Raw genomic sequence first — 15175 nt, forward strand, 5'->3', positions numbered from 1 at the left:
GACATGCAGAGGCTAAACAACAAGATAAGGGCAGATGCTTTGCAAAAAAGCTGAACAGAATTCCAAGGACTGTTCTTTTCACGGTGGAAAAAGGACAGCCGAGAGACATGAAAGTGTACATGAAGGTCTGCAAACAGTAATATTAAGAAACAACTTGCACAGAACAGTTTGAAAATGAAAGTAGGGAAAAGTAGCACAGGTAGTCCTTCAGCTGAAAACTAAAAAAAAAAAAAAAAAAAAAATGGAGACATTGATATGTACTTGCTATATGGAAAGTACCAACATTTTCCATGTTTCAAAAGTTGAGCAATATCAGTCAGGCACAAAACAAATTGATTACCAGGACATGCACACACAAGTTCACTAAAACTTGGCAATGAATCAAACACCTAGGAGGTTGGATTTTGGAGAGTGCCAATAAATTTTTCGTATTAGTATTAAAAGACAAAATCCAATCAGCTACCTCCAAACATCCATTTCACAGCTTCTTTGGAAACTAGAAACAAATACAAACAGAGCTCTTTGTTTTAAAGCCTTATGGAAAATCCAGTGAAAGCAAGCCTGACATCTGTCCTGATCTTCCTCTGGATTCCGATTATGCCCTGACAGTGAGAAGAGGGAGAGCAGAGCATCTTCATTCGGGGCCTCTGCTTTGGAGGCAACATCTGCTGAGGGTGGAGCCAGGAATTCTTCAGTATAAAGAAGCACACAGACAACCAAGGCAAAGAAATGTGTACTGCATGTTCATTCGTTAAGTTAATGCAGTTCTACATTAGCCCAGCACCAGTGCAAGTGAATAGCAAAGAAAATCAGCATCCTTGCAGATATTGGAAAGACTCTTTCACCAAAAGTAGCACATCCTACTCCTATTCACCACCATCATAGTTTCAGTGACAGCCCCCTCTCAAGCACCTTTCATCTTCATTTAATCCAGTCTACCTAGTTGCTTTGCACTGCAGGCAAGACACCACCTAAACACAGAAATCTCAGACACATAGAACATAAGGACAAAACAGACCAGGAGCTGCTTCTTCAAACCCAAGAAGTTAAGGAAGTTAGTGATGGTCCAAGAACATAAAACCAGGGGTTGGCTGGAGATTTCTAGTGTGCCAAGTCAAGAATGACAGTCATCAAGAAGAAGAAAACCAGGGAACCATACTGGAAACAGCTTGGAAGGGGACAAGAAGCCTATTCTCACATTGTAATGGTAAGCAACTGGTACCGTACCACGAGCACGCTGAAACAGAAAGCCTTTGATCCACAGTGGGACCCCTTGGCCAACAAGAACGGAAAGACAGTGCAAAACTGGCCTCTCTTTCTAGATTACAGCTTTGCTAAAATTGTCAGTAAACCAGGCCTTGGAGATGTAGCAGGTGATGCAGCCAGGCTCACACAGGGAGATTTAATATAAATTAAGCTGAATCATTGTGCTGATTATTAGCACACCAGAGGTAAACTGCCAGGGTAGTCCGAACTCAAAGCACTGAACAGAGCCTCCAAGCATTTAGTCTATTACAAATGCTTTTAAACACCTTGAAAATAGGCTGATTTTCTCACAAGCAGATATATGCAATTACTTTTTTTTTTTTTAACAACTGATTTTTTGTACTGTCTACTAATACACTGAATCACAAGCAAATAGTCCAAACAAGTTTAAATAAAAAAAGTACATTAAAGAGAAACTACCTGAAGTTGCAGAGGATTGCAAAATTCAGCTCACAATTAAACCTAATCTGAAGAGTACAAAGCAATGCGCTCACCTGGAACAACCTGGCTAGGAGAAGAGGAATTCAGAGAAAGAAACAAAGGCTATCCATGATCCACCCTGGGCCCAGCAAAGCCCAGCCTGGCCTGGCCACAGCAGGGAACACCACCCACAGAGCACTAATGACCTGTCCATCCCCCAGTGAGCCCCACAAAGGCTGCCCTCTCACCTCTGCAGACAAGCCAAGCAAAACATACAGGGAATGTAACAAATTTAAACCCAAGCCAGGTACTTTACCACCCCCAGTCTCTCCATTGCTCCCACTCTCTCTATTTACAAGTGCACAGGCCCCACTGCAATGCACCTCTGCAGCTCACAGTGAGGAGAATAAAAACACAGTACACCACAAGCTGAGTTCTCTCACTTACCCTCCTTTCCCCAGCTTCCTCACAATCACTGTCTGCTCAGCTTCAGCTGTAGTCACAGCCACATGCAAGCCCCGCCCCCCACCCAGCAGTCACATGACCCAGAGCCAAGGAGGCCACGCCCACCTCATTCGCTGGTTGTCAATGAGAAGCATTGTGGTTGGAGGCTGGGCCTGCTGCAGTGCAGGGAGCAGGTAATGGGCAGTGGGCTGCAGTCCCAGCTGGAGCAGGGACCTGTCCGCATACGGTTTCATGCTGTCGCCGCGCTGAGTCATCCAGCCTGCTCGCTTCAGAGTAAACAGTGTGTGTCCATCGTATATCCCAGTGTGGATATAAAAATACAACTGAAGCATTTTTGTGCACTAAACAACATTTACACACTGAACAAATAATACACTCATTGCTCTCGAGACAACTTGCTTTTTATGGCAAAGACGGAGGCAAACCTATTTGTTTCCTTCAAACCATGAAACACGTGTTCCGCATGACAATTCAGTGCGTTCGGTATGTATTGTTCTGTGCTGCATGTCTAAGCTCGAGTGGATGACTGGTAAATGAATAAATGTGGTACTGATAACCAAAATGTCTTTTGTTCACATATTCATAGCTACAACTCATCCAGCCAAAGAACTTTTTCATTTTCACAAACATACGTATTTTTAAATTTCATACTAAACTTTTTAAAAAAAAAAAAAAACGTGTACCTCCACATCCAGCAGGAGTCATTGTGATTAAAGTACAGGAGTAATCTGTTTATGCAGTACATCCACATTCCAAAAGGCATTGTAGCTGTTTACTAAAGACACCAGCATGAACTGCTTCAGCAAAACTTCCAGCTCTATTATCTATCTGTATAATCTCTCTGGCATCCAACAAGGAAATAAAAGATCAACAGGGGCACAGTAATAATGCCCTTTTTTAAAGATTTGAACTCTGAACCTACATCTCACACACACACACACACACACACACACACACACCATGTGAAACCACTTGTCCCATATGGGGTTGTGGGGAGCTGGAGCCTAACCCAGCAACACAGGGCGAAAGGCCGGAGGGGGAGGAGACACACCCAGGGTGGGACACCAGTCCGTCGCAGGGGACCCCAAGCAGGACTCGAACCCCAGACCCACCGGAGAGCAGGACCCAGTCCAACCCACTGTGCCACCGAGCCCCCAACTCAACCTACATTATATATTTATTTATTTAGCTGATGCTCTTCTCCAAAGTGACTTACAAAGTTAATCTACTTACAATGATTTACCCATTTATACAGCCAGGTAATTTTCCTGGAGCAATTTTACTGGAGCTCTAACCACTGCGCTTCCAGCTGCCCTATAAATATACTTATGTTATATACTGGGTGGTGGAGCCTTGGCAAATATAACCACCCTTTTGGACTTTTCCTATTTTAGGTTTTTCACCTGCTTGAAGTATCTCCATCAGTTGTTTGGCTGGTTTAGGCAGATCAATGAACCAGGTCCACAAATGCCCAAACAGGCTGAGATCCTATGTAACTTCCTTCTAGGCTCCACTCAGAAGTTTAGCTGGGACCTCATTTTATACTTTTTGTACTCTGAAATAATGAATTTAAAATCACAATTCAATATTTTACTAATTTAATTAGCATCATGTTCACTGCTCCTTCAGTCTCAATTTTTGGGAGTGTATTCATATTTTTTTTTCAAACTCATAACCAAGTCACTAGAAGGCCACCAATACAAACAGTCCCAGGAGGGGCAGTGTCCTCTTCAGTGTAAAGCAGCTACCACTGCAGTGAACAACTGTTCTGAACACATGGAAGGTATCACAAACCCATTGCACTCACGAGCACTGCTCTCTTGTACTCTGAAAATATGTTCAATACACTGCTTTTTTTAAGGTCAGACTACACTAAAGAGAAAAAGTTCTTTTCCCTGACACTTGTGGTCCTACTGTACAAACAGAAGGGCATACTGTATTTTAACAGGAAAAAAACATGTTTCATCCACCATACACACACAGCATGGCAACCACCAAGACCTCTATCCACCGATCTCAGGCTCTAAAATTGTGGCCTACAGTGCTGCACACGAGCCACCATGCAGGACCTAGAGGAAGTTGTTTCCTGTTGCAAAGATCCCATAAGCTTAGAAGTAAACCATTTACATTACATTTATTCATTTAGCTGATGCTCTCTCTAAAGCAAATTATAATGTAAACCTATAATTTATTTATTCATTTATACAATTATTTTCCCATTTCTACAGGTGGGTAATTTTTATGGAGCAATTTAAGGTACGTACCTTACTCGAGGGTACTGCTTTGCCTGGGTGCAAAGGCAACAACTCTAGCCACTACACTAACAACAGTCTAAATGGTACTGGAACCAGTAAGCAAGCCATTTTTTTTTTTTTTAACACAAAAAAGCACTTATTTCCATGTCTACAACATTGTGTTTATGGAGCAGCAGGTAGCAGAACAATTATAGCAATCGCCTCTCAATCGGAGGACCCACGTTCAAATCCCTGGTCCAACTGTAAAAATGGGTGAATCGCTGTAATTAGTTTAAGAAAATCCAAGATTGTATAAGTTTTGCACAAACGTGTCAGCTAAATGACCATAGCTTAATAACAACTTTAAATTGTAAAACAATCAAATCCTTTTCCACTTCAGCATATTCCTTCTTTATTCTTTTTTTCTAGAAAAGTCAGTCACCTCTAAAACACAAACTCTGAAGTCCTAAGTCTCAAGAATAGTTTGGCTTGATATTGTATGAGTTAAAGGGCAACAGAACCTTCCCACTGTGGCCCACTTCAGCCGTCCAAAACAGAACTGTGATAAAACATCTTCGTCCCACGACACACAGCGGTGCTCAAAACGGCCCTTTCCCTTTCACCTCTTTTTTCACTGTTCCTGTTCCCTCCCAACCATTTTTATTACCACAGTGGACCTTCCTACACACCAACTTCAAACACCCAGAGCCAAAGAGGAAGACACTGAGAAGAGAAGCTTGTTAAAACCCTGAAAAAACCTAAGGAGTAGAAGCATAGGAAGAATGAGAAAAAGATGGTTCTTTAATGTTCTACTCCCCCACCTCTTCCAAAGTAGAAAAGATGAGTAGTTTGTTTGTCCTTGGTTCTAATGCAAACCTTGTGCAGCCCAAACATTTAATGTGATCTCTCCATAGCGCGGGCACACATACTTACAAAGTGCACTCGATTCTGGAGTCGAGAAGCTCGCTGCAGGGTGGCTTGTGCGATCCATGTCCCATAGACTGTCAGAATGTGGAAAGTCTCCTGCAGCTGTGAGCTCACGGTGGCGAAGCCCTGTGCCTCCAACGTTAATCATAAACACTTTACATGGATCGTTCTTCTGGGAAATCCCTGCTCCTAATTCATCACAGCCAGGGGGATTTGAGTGAGTCTCCCCTAAAAAAAAATCTGTAATTAAATTTTTTTTTTGTATTTGTTTCTTTTTTCTTTTGTTTCAATGCCAACAAGCAATGCTAAACTGGCTTTTACCTCTCCAGAAGTAAGGACCCTGGAAACAAGGCGTAGATCTTTATTTTGAATAACAAGCCAAGTTGTGACTTCAGTAAAATGCAACATGACTTGCCACTTGGATATCATCTGGAATACATCAATACAATGGGAATTTGGATGTCCAAAAAAAATCTGTATTATTGACGCTTTGTTCTTTTTATAGTCACAAAGATATTACTCAACATTCTTAATCGAGCCTTGGCAAAAACAAGATTTCCATTTGTGATTCTAGTGTGGTTGCAGCCTACAGCTATCCCCAGAATGGTTCTCAAGCTGAAGCAGAGGCCCAGAATTCAAAGTTTAAAATTCACTTTATATCCATTTTTTTAATCTAATATTAAAATCCACTTTGTTCCAGTGTTTTATTCAATATTTTCTGTGATTTCTTCACTGGCTTTGACAGCACCACAATGGCACACCAACACAATATCACTAAGGGTTCCAGTAGCACTCTGAGCTCCATGCACCGATACGCTCTATCTAGGCAACTATGCCTGATATACACCCAGATCCTGTTTATCTCACAGAGACCATTTCTTTACGAAGAAACAAGGTCTCAGTCATGCATAAGTGATCTTTCATGTGCACTTTACTAATTCAGTAGTATTTGATCTTGTCTGTGTCCAGAATGGATTATGGCACACCAACAGCGAAACATCTATAGCCGGATCTTGATTCATTAAGAAGTTTTCGTGTAAAGATCAAGGCCTGCTCATGTGTTGCCTCTACCAGAGGGATGAGGGGACACCATTTCTGCCTCAGTGCACTGCTGTAACCCTGGATAAATGAAGCCTAATGTGTGGCAGCCAAAATGTCGTCAACTAAGAACAAAAGCCATAAGGAAGAATGTGACATGTCCAAAAAGGACATCACCTTAGATTTTTCATTTGGTTGCGAGTGAATAGCACCCCCTACCGAACCATCAGTAATCTCTTAAGGCAGCAAGATGGTGCACCTGGGCTCACCTTGGGACCAACGGCAACTGCAAGCAAAAAAAATTGAAATCCATACAGGTGGCAATAAGAATCCTTTTGGGCAGTCAGATCCAAGCTGGACTTATTTGTATATTGTTGTACGCAGCTAAAAGTTATTTCAAAGACTTCTAAATTGAACTTCTTAAGACTTCTTGCAGAAACTGTTGTGGTGGGGTTCGTGAATACAGCAGATAAATGCAAGGTCCTATAACAGAAACTATTACTACAGCTTCAGCAAAACAATTAGTCATCACTGACCTGATGTTCAGAGCCACCCAGAATCATTTCACCTGGTGGGAGTGGTTTAACTGAGTCAGCCTATCTTTTTTGGACTGTATATGAGCTGTTTCAGAAAGCGAAGTGCATTTCTTCATCTGGAAAAACAGATTAAAACACATTTGAAACAGTAACTCCATAGGGACTCAGAAAAAGCCCAGTCAGTCTGATTAAAGTCCTACAGTTCCCATGTTTGGGTGGTTGGTCTCAGACACTGCAGAAGATAGTACTCTCCTTCCCATTGCAAGTGTCAGCTAGAGAGCAGCATTACCATGTACATATGTATGCAATGCATGTTCTCTGTGTGTTTGAATTCTGGAGGACTTGGGTGACTCTCCTTATACTAACTTGACAGGCAGCTTGGGACAGTCTTGCTCCCATCAAAAAGAGGCTCAGGAAACTGAAGTTATGTTGTCACACGTTCCACGAGATGGCCGAAATCTTTGTTGAAGAGGGAGTTGGCTGAAAGGTAGCAGACCGTATGTAAAAGAAATTGATTTAAAAATACCGTAAAATGGCTCAAAAATTACCTATACAGTATTATGTCACACCAACATGTTACATTCCATGTTGGATGTATTTATTTTTCTAGCATATTTAATCAGGATATGCTCAGTTTATTTTTAGGGCATTTTTGTATGCTGACACACACTGAAAAATATAATTTAAAGCACATTACTCATCCATAAGAGGGCTGAGTGAGAGGATTCATGAGAGGGGAGACAGTGGGGTTACCTCACGAGGCCCCACTTACGGTGGGAATCTCGCCTCATTCCTAGATTCCACCACAAACAAGCTCAAAGTAAACGGATGTTTCCGCAACCCTTATCTGAGGAGACGTGTCTCCTGCTCCTTCCCACCCAGAGCCTTAGGGTTGCTCTCAACACCCCCACCCACAGCTGAGTGACCTGATCACCTGCAATCTCACCACTGCCCATCTGCTCCCATCATACCAGTCTGCAGCCAAGACTCTTGCTTTTCCTCCACCAATCACAAACTCTACCAAATGTTTCTTTATTACAGTGCTTTTTAGTAAGCAATTTACCACATAGTTTGCAGAGGAAATTTTAAAAAATTGAGAACCCAGTTGGCCAATATTGACTAACCAAATTTCACACAGGCAAGTCAGTAAAAATTATTCAAAGACATTCAAAAACAAAGCGTCTTTATCAGATGAACTCTTAATGGCAGTAGGAGGAAAGCACGCCCGCCAGAGATTGACTGGCTTGAGTTAATGGCTCTCTGTCAGAACACCATCCCACGCAATCTCCTCTCTCATCAACAGCAGTGCTGTGGTGAAACTTCAGGGGGTCACATAAGTTCTCAATTCTCCAAACAATTCTCCAAAGGTATGTTGAGCTTCCTTCACATGGTCATGGGGGGGGGAGAAGAGCCACCACAGAGGGGTAATTCATAAATCACAGGACTCCACAGGGCATCTGTAGCTGAGGTCACTTCAGATATGTCACAGCGCAGCCTTGACTCTACTCTCAAATGTTTTTCTAAGTAAACTTTATGATGTAGGAACTGCGTGGGAATTCTCAAGGTGTTATCTGCAATAGACGAAATACCACCTGTTCCCAGCGGCGTAACATTGCCTCCTGTTGAACAGGATAGGACTTAAACCTTCTGGAGTAGACATGTCCTACCTTAACCTCATTCTCCTTGTGTGAGGGTCATTCCATACCATTCCTGCTCAGAATCTGGGCTCCATTGGGGCTAACATCCAATGGGCTAACAATTCAGTACATAGCACTTCTGCCCATTACATGGTCGTAAAAATCATACATGTCCATCCTGAACACACAGAACAGGCAGTACAACCCTCACACACATTCACTCAACCCCATATAGGTAATTCTGATAACATGACTCCTAGTTCAGACATTCATCATTCATGACAACAGCAACAAAGTAAACATGGAACAAACATTCAAGGGAAGATTTACTTACAGAACAGAAATTCATTTAACTACAAAACAATCATATTTACCGCAAGGTGACATAAGTGAACCATTTCATATTACTTTGAAAATTTCAGCCAGTCTTAACCAATAACTGATGTCAATCTAATATCAACTAAAATATGAAAATCAGTATATTATTAGTATTAATTCATTTCACTGACATTTTTCCTCTAAAGCAACTTACAGTGCTAAGCTGCTTACAACTACTTGCCAATTTATATAGTAGGGTAATCTTTATTGGAAAAATTTATGGTTAAGTACCTTGATCAAGGGCTCTATGGCAGGAAGTGGGATTCAAACCTGAGTTCTTTGAGACTTAATAAACTCTAAGTTGCCAAAAGCTTGGTTATCTAAATAATAAACAGGTTTAATAACACAAATACCCTTACACTAATGTAAATAAAGCCTTAATGTCCCAAACAAATGAAGATTATCTAATCTTCTACATTTGTTAGCAGCCCTACGCAATGCCTGCGGTGCCACAGTGTCTGCATGCTTTAAAATGTGAGTGACCCTGTGAATTTTACATCAACATCAGTGAGCTAAATGGTCAAGATGTGTCCATGCAGGGTGGAGTCTGCCTTATGCCCTCTGTAGGGTAGACTAAGGACCACCACAACCCTGCCTTGGACCAGCAATTATTCATAATGAATTATTTTTTTAAATAAGAAATCTTGGTAATTCCCCTAGCTTGCAATGGAATTTGCCTAACAGGATGATTTCATTGACTGAATCATCCCGTTTTTGTGAAGAAATGTAGTATAATGTCTGCCAGACATGAAATCAGTAATTAGCTATCAATCCAGCAAAACTGTTGAACAGGACAAGATATTCAGATGTTAGTTTTATAATTTTGCCCCAGCAGAGTTTAACGTCCAAATCAGAACCTATTGCAACAACACTGGTTTGTTCCGTTAGGAGGAATACAGCTGTTCCCATACAATAATATCAGGACACATAAGTTCCACACTGTTCCTTTCTGTCACCTTCCAAATTTTAATTTGTTCTACCAATAGAACTCTCAACAGGAGGTGCATAATTCTGTCATGACGACACCTTAAGAGATGCTTAAGAGGTGATGGAAAAGGTCACGAAACATGCCAAAACTGTTTGGCCCCATACTAGTACTTGGAAAAGGGTTTCAGTAAGACGCCAAGATTCTCCCCAAAATCAAGGTACATGAACAGACACCAAGAAAGCAATTTGGGAGCAAGACAACACTGTGCATATCCACACCCCACAGGTCAGGTGAGATGATGTGCCGTTGCCCTATATCTTTGTCTACCTAATAACTACCCTGTATGGCTGGCCCTGCCTTCCACTTCTCTCCCACAGACAGTACAATTACCCCACCGGTGGTGCTGAATAATAGTCTACTAGCACAGGAGTGCACAATTAAAGTGTGAGATAGCTGACCTCGAGTGTGGCACCGCCTTAAGCGCAAGTCCACCCTCCCCCGGCTCGCCTTGCTCTGGGTGTTAGGTCAAAGTACAGACAAGTCTCTCTGGAGCAATATTTTACTTTAATGAGACACAGCAGAGAATGGACATTGCACCACACCGCATCTCATCCCTCAATATTGTCCTTGCAGACATCACATATTCTGCAGGAGGAAATGACACAATTAGTTAAAGGGCTCTGTTTAGTGCGGCTGGTTGCAAAAGCAATATACTCTAGTTCCTGTTTACATTTTCTGTTATGGCAAAAGAAACTGCTGAAAAAGCACAGAGCAGATACTGTATCTGCACAGACACATCTGCTCTCATGTGAACCACAAATAAACAACATTTTCACCAAGTGTTTGCAAAAGAAACAGTTTTGTCTTTTTTTTTTAAAAAAAAAAGTGACCATGTGGACCATTTTTTGGACTGTCAAGCAATAAATACAAAAACTAAGGAAAAAACAAGACAGGAATAAGGATTTCATTGGTGTTAACCAACACTGCAAACTGAGAGGTTACCATCATTTACATTTAGCAGACACTTTTTGTCCAAAGCAACTTATAACAGATACTATGTAGTGTTATCAGCCCACTCACCTTATTCACCAAGGTGACTACACTGCTAGATATACTACTTACAACAGGTTAGTCATTCATGCATCAGTGAAACATACTCACTCCGTGACACCGCACACTATGGGGGGAACCTGAACAACATGTCTTTGGACTGTGGGAGGAAACCGGAGCACCCGGAGGAAACACAAAGACACAGGGAGAACATGCAAACTCCACACAGACTGAGCGGGGATCAAACCCATGTTCTCTTGCACCACCCAGGCACTGTAAGACAGCAGTGCTACTCGCTGTACCACTGTGCCACCCATCAGGAACCAAAACACCCTTCTCTCTCATTCACAAACTGTTGTGCAGGATGAACAAGCTGGGAAAATCACATCTATTGGGCTGTTCTCCAAACAAAATCTCCTGTACTTCTGCAAAGCGAACTGGAGACTAAGTACAATGTTGGTTCCAAAACTGTAGAGTATACAAAGCCAAAAGGGCAACAGTGTGCTCACAGTGTGGTCCTAAAAGAAATGGGATGCATTCAGGGCTCATTTTAAAATGCTCAGAGAAGTCCTCACCTTCGGAAGGAGCATTTATACTCCTTGGACTACTTAAAGAGCTTGATGTAGAAAGGACCAAAACGCTTAAATGAGCTATGGCTTGTGCAAGGGTCACCAGTATTGAGAACTTAAAATCTTTCTATAAAGAGTGCAAATACCTTGTGCTGGCTAAAGATTGGTGGACTTGCCACTAGAAGTGTCCATGAGCTATGGATTTATACTGGGACAATGCAAAGAGACATGTACCATAGTAGTATGACTGTGTTAGGCTCTAAAAAACTGTGCCAAAGGACTAAAGTGTACTTTGGCTCCTCTTATGCCAGTTACTACGGTGGTAGAAAGTGCCCCAGGAAAAGTCCTAGCAAGTCATTTTTTCACACCTTACATGCTGATTGGACACAAGCGTTAGAAGAAATAAAACCCTCGCAAACGCCACCAGATGTACTGTACATGTAGACGAGAGTGAAAAGGAAGGAAAATGTAAGGGGAGCAGCAGTAAAATTTTAACAGTCTAAAAGAATAACCCTAACAGAAATAAATAATGTGGAGCTGCAACCTATTTCCTATAAAACTATTTCCTGTTATTAATGGGGGGAGTTTGCGGTTGGAGGGCAGGATCTAGGCTGGAGAAATGGAAAGGGGGGGGGGAACCTTAGTCACCAATGAACCATCAATCCAACTTCCAAGGCTGGAAGGACAGCAGGCCATTTTCTCAGCTTGGACTGTGCACGGGCGGTAATGTCTCCCCCACCTGAGAACGAGCCGGAAGCATAGCCTCCCACTTGCAAGCTCCTCCTTTGTGCTGTTCCTGCCCTACTAAGAATCCCTTTGAGAAGGTCCCTGGATAGTCCTCATGAGGGGCCACTCAAGGCAGATTACAGAGCCAGTTGAAGTACACTGCACCCAGGCTGTCATGCTAGGGTCAGCCACATACCACTGGCAACCTAGATGATACCTCCTTTCACAGGACATGCATCAGTCTATGTTTCTTCCCTGAAAATGGCCTCTTATTTTACTGCACAAGAAAGGAAGTGATTTAGAGATAACTATGGGGAATGATGAAAAGGGACTGCAGATGTTGAGGTGGAGCCTTTGAAAATTCAAATCTGTCAGCGCATGTCTAAGCACCACCATCCTGCACACTCGTCAGCCCTGATGTCACCTGTTGCCAAGGCAACAATCAGCTAAAGAAATTAAATAAGAACACAAAGAAGACCACACAAGGTAGCATGGAATTTATAATTTTAGTTGTTTAAACTGTGCATTGGTGTCACACACAGTAACACTCAAGCATTTGGGCCAGAGGCAAAATCTCCAAACAAGGATCTGTGACATGGCCTCATACAGTTCTGGCAGGCAAGTAACAATTTGTTTTAATACAGCTGATAAACCGGGGAAACCTCATAGATACAGAGCTTGCTGGAAGGGAATTCTCACACAATTTGTGCTGGGAATCAGCATAAAGAGGTGGTCCACAGGACCTCACCCACTGGTCCCCTGGTCCTATAGCATACTCACCAAACAGAACTTGTGACTCAAAGGCTAGCTGGTTCAAATCCCTGGCATCCTCTGCGTCTTCGAACCAGACGCTTACCTTCAGCTGCTTCAAATATCGAGCTTGTGTGTATATATGGGTAGTTTTACTTTAATGTAATGCAATCCTTTTTAGTACAATTAGCTTTGATGATATTTAACAGTTCCCAGTGGCCGCTTCTCAAAGCAGTGGCTCCCAGTGAGAAGGTTTTTTTCTGTGAATTCCAGACTTGGCCTCAGAGAGGGTGATCTGTAATGCGTAAAGAGGAACTGTTGATCAGGTCAACCCAAAAGGAGACAATTGTACCCACGTCACACATGAGGAAGCCAGAGTTGTGCACATGTATGGATGGATGAGGTCATTTCCTGTTGGAAAAATGACGGCATGAAAGGAACAAATTCAGCACATCCACAGCAAAAAGACATTTGGTAGAGTGGGAAAGTCACCCTTTCATTCTAGCGAGGTAGAAAAGTCTATTCACACGTTATGTTTGTGGCCCAAAAATTAAGTCTTGCTCAGGTGAATCGCAAAAAAATTACTTTAGACATATAGTGCTGGAAAACTTAAAGGTACATCTTCAGTCACATGGTACAAACAGAGAGAGTAATCAAAACTACCTAACTTGACAACCATTTTCAGGATTTTGGTTTCACCAAAGTCAGTGAAACTCAGACAGCATCTCACACAGTGTACAAATGGATCCCTGCATCAGGTCAAGCTGCTGGCTGAAGGCACATTACATTAAATCTGGCAAGAAAATGACCACAAAAAGACCTGTCCCAGCAGGGAAATGACTCACCCAGACCTGGATGAGGGAGGCTCTGGAGTACGAGTTGGAAAAAACAGCTCCTAAAAAGACCGTTTAAACTGAAGACTGTTGGAAAAAGGTGAGGCAAAAGTAATATATGTAAACCCTACAGAAAGAATAAACCTTTTACCTGAAGGTTGTCATTTTGGGTCTCATGAGACACTAAGCTCTTGCAGCCTTGACATCACAATCTTGACCACAATCTAAATTGCTGTACTAAACTATCATGCTGCATGGGTGGGTAAAATTGTAAGTCCATTCAGGTAAATATGTTATTGAAGTAGAAACAAGAACAAAAAATAAATGACCAGATAGATAATTAGCAACAATCTTCAAGTTCTGTCCCTTGTCCTCTTGGAGACAAAGCAACCATCAGCACCTCCAGACAGATGCAACCCCCGGCAAACTCTAAACTGTGGACACGTTGTCTGAAAGCTGACATATTAGGTCATACTTGGCCTCATAATCTACTCTTCTTTTCCCCCTTAAGTTTACAGGAATATATCTGGCCTGTGTCTGCAGCTGTCCCTCTTTTTCGCTCTCTCTTGCTCAGTCTCCTAATGGCAAGCTAAGGAGGACCAATAATCAAACCCAAATGTGTCAGGCTTTGCCTTTAAAACATCTTGAGCATTTCATTTTCCCCCTTCTTACACCCCGAGTCGATTCTGCTGCTCTGTTGCACACTTGCAGAGAGGGGAGAAAAAAAAATTTGCACAGGATTATGGTGCTGACGTCCTCCTTACCGTGCCAGTTTAATCAAACCAGCTCCCACGTTTACATATTTTATTTGCTGATTAGACATTTTAGCCACAGCGTTTCAGCAAGCCAACAATTTAGCAATAAAATGCCATATATACAGCTGGCTTATTAATGGAGGTTTTAAGTGGCTCAATGGAGGCGTCAAGGGCAGATCTTCTCCAGGGATTTGAACTATAATCATTTTGCTCGTGATATTGGTTCTTTACAAAGTGCTATATGGGCTACTAAGGGAGGAAGTTCAAAGGCGCCTTTCCCCACATGAACTGTTTACTGCATCTAGCGCTGAAGCAGAATACTTTGTTTCTCTGTTCCACTTTCTCTCCTGCCAAGAAACCAGTCATGACTGACTGTCCCACCAAAACATTTTCTCAGTTTACTTTCAAAATGTCTGGAGAAGCCACAACAGAGACAGATCTCTGGAAAGTACTGGAATGATTATATTCACTACACCTGTGTCACGGAAAAGAATGGAAGAAAAAGTAGGAGATTGGGGGACCAAGTTCTGATGATTTTGTCCGATTTTGTACTGGTGCAGAAAAATTCCAGTTCGGCAGAGACAAAATCTGTACCTGCCTTCTGCAAACACACAAACGCTTACTTTACATCTACCAGAACAGACACGATGGCGAGAACCCTAG

At 42.2% G+C, this 15175-nt stretch overlaps 1 protein-coding gene across 5 annotated transcripts in view; it reads right to left on the minus strand.

The window, feature by feature from the left end:
• The window catches only part of septin9b (septin 9b), a 72901-nt gene that overhangs the window by 23863 nt on the left and 33863 nt on the right, over positions 1–15175 (minus strand). Inside the window, exon 1 of one of the 5 annotated variants that reach the window (XM_018762017.1) lies at positions 2134–2180. The exons of the other annotated variants lie outside the window; for them this stretch is intronic. The gene's annotated coding sequence lies outside the window, so the exon portion shown is untranslated. Of the gene's footprint in view, positions 1–2133; positions 2181–15175 lie in introns of those variants that run through there. 5 annotated transcript variants of the gene reach the window in all.

The sequence above is a fragment of the Scleropages formosus genome, chromosome 20, assembly GCF_900964775.1.
Source record: "Scleropages formosus chromosome 20, fSclFor1.1, whole genome shotgun sequence".
NCBI classification, from domain to species: Eukaryota; Metazoa; Chordata; class Actinopteri; order Osteoglossiformes; family Osteoglossidae; genus Scleropages; species Scleropages formosus.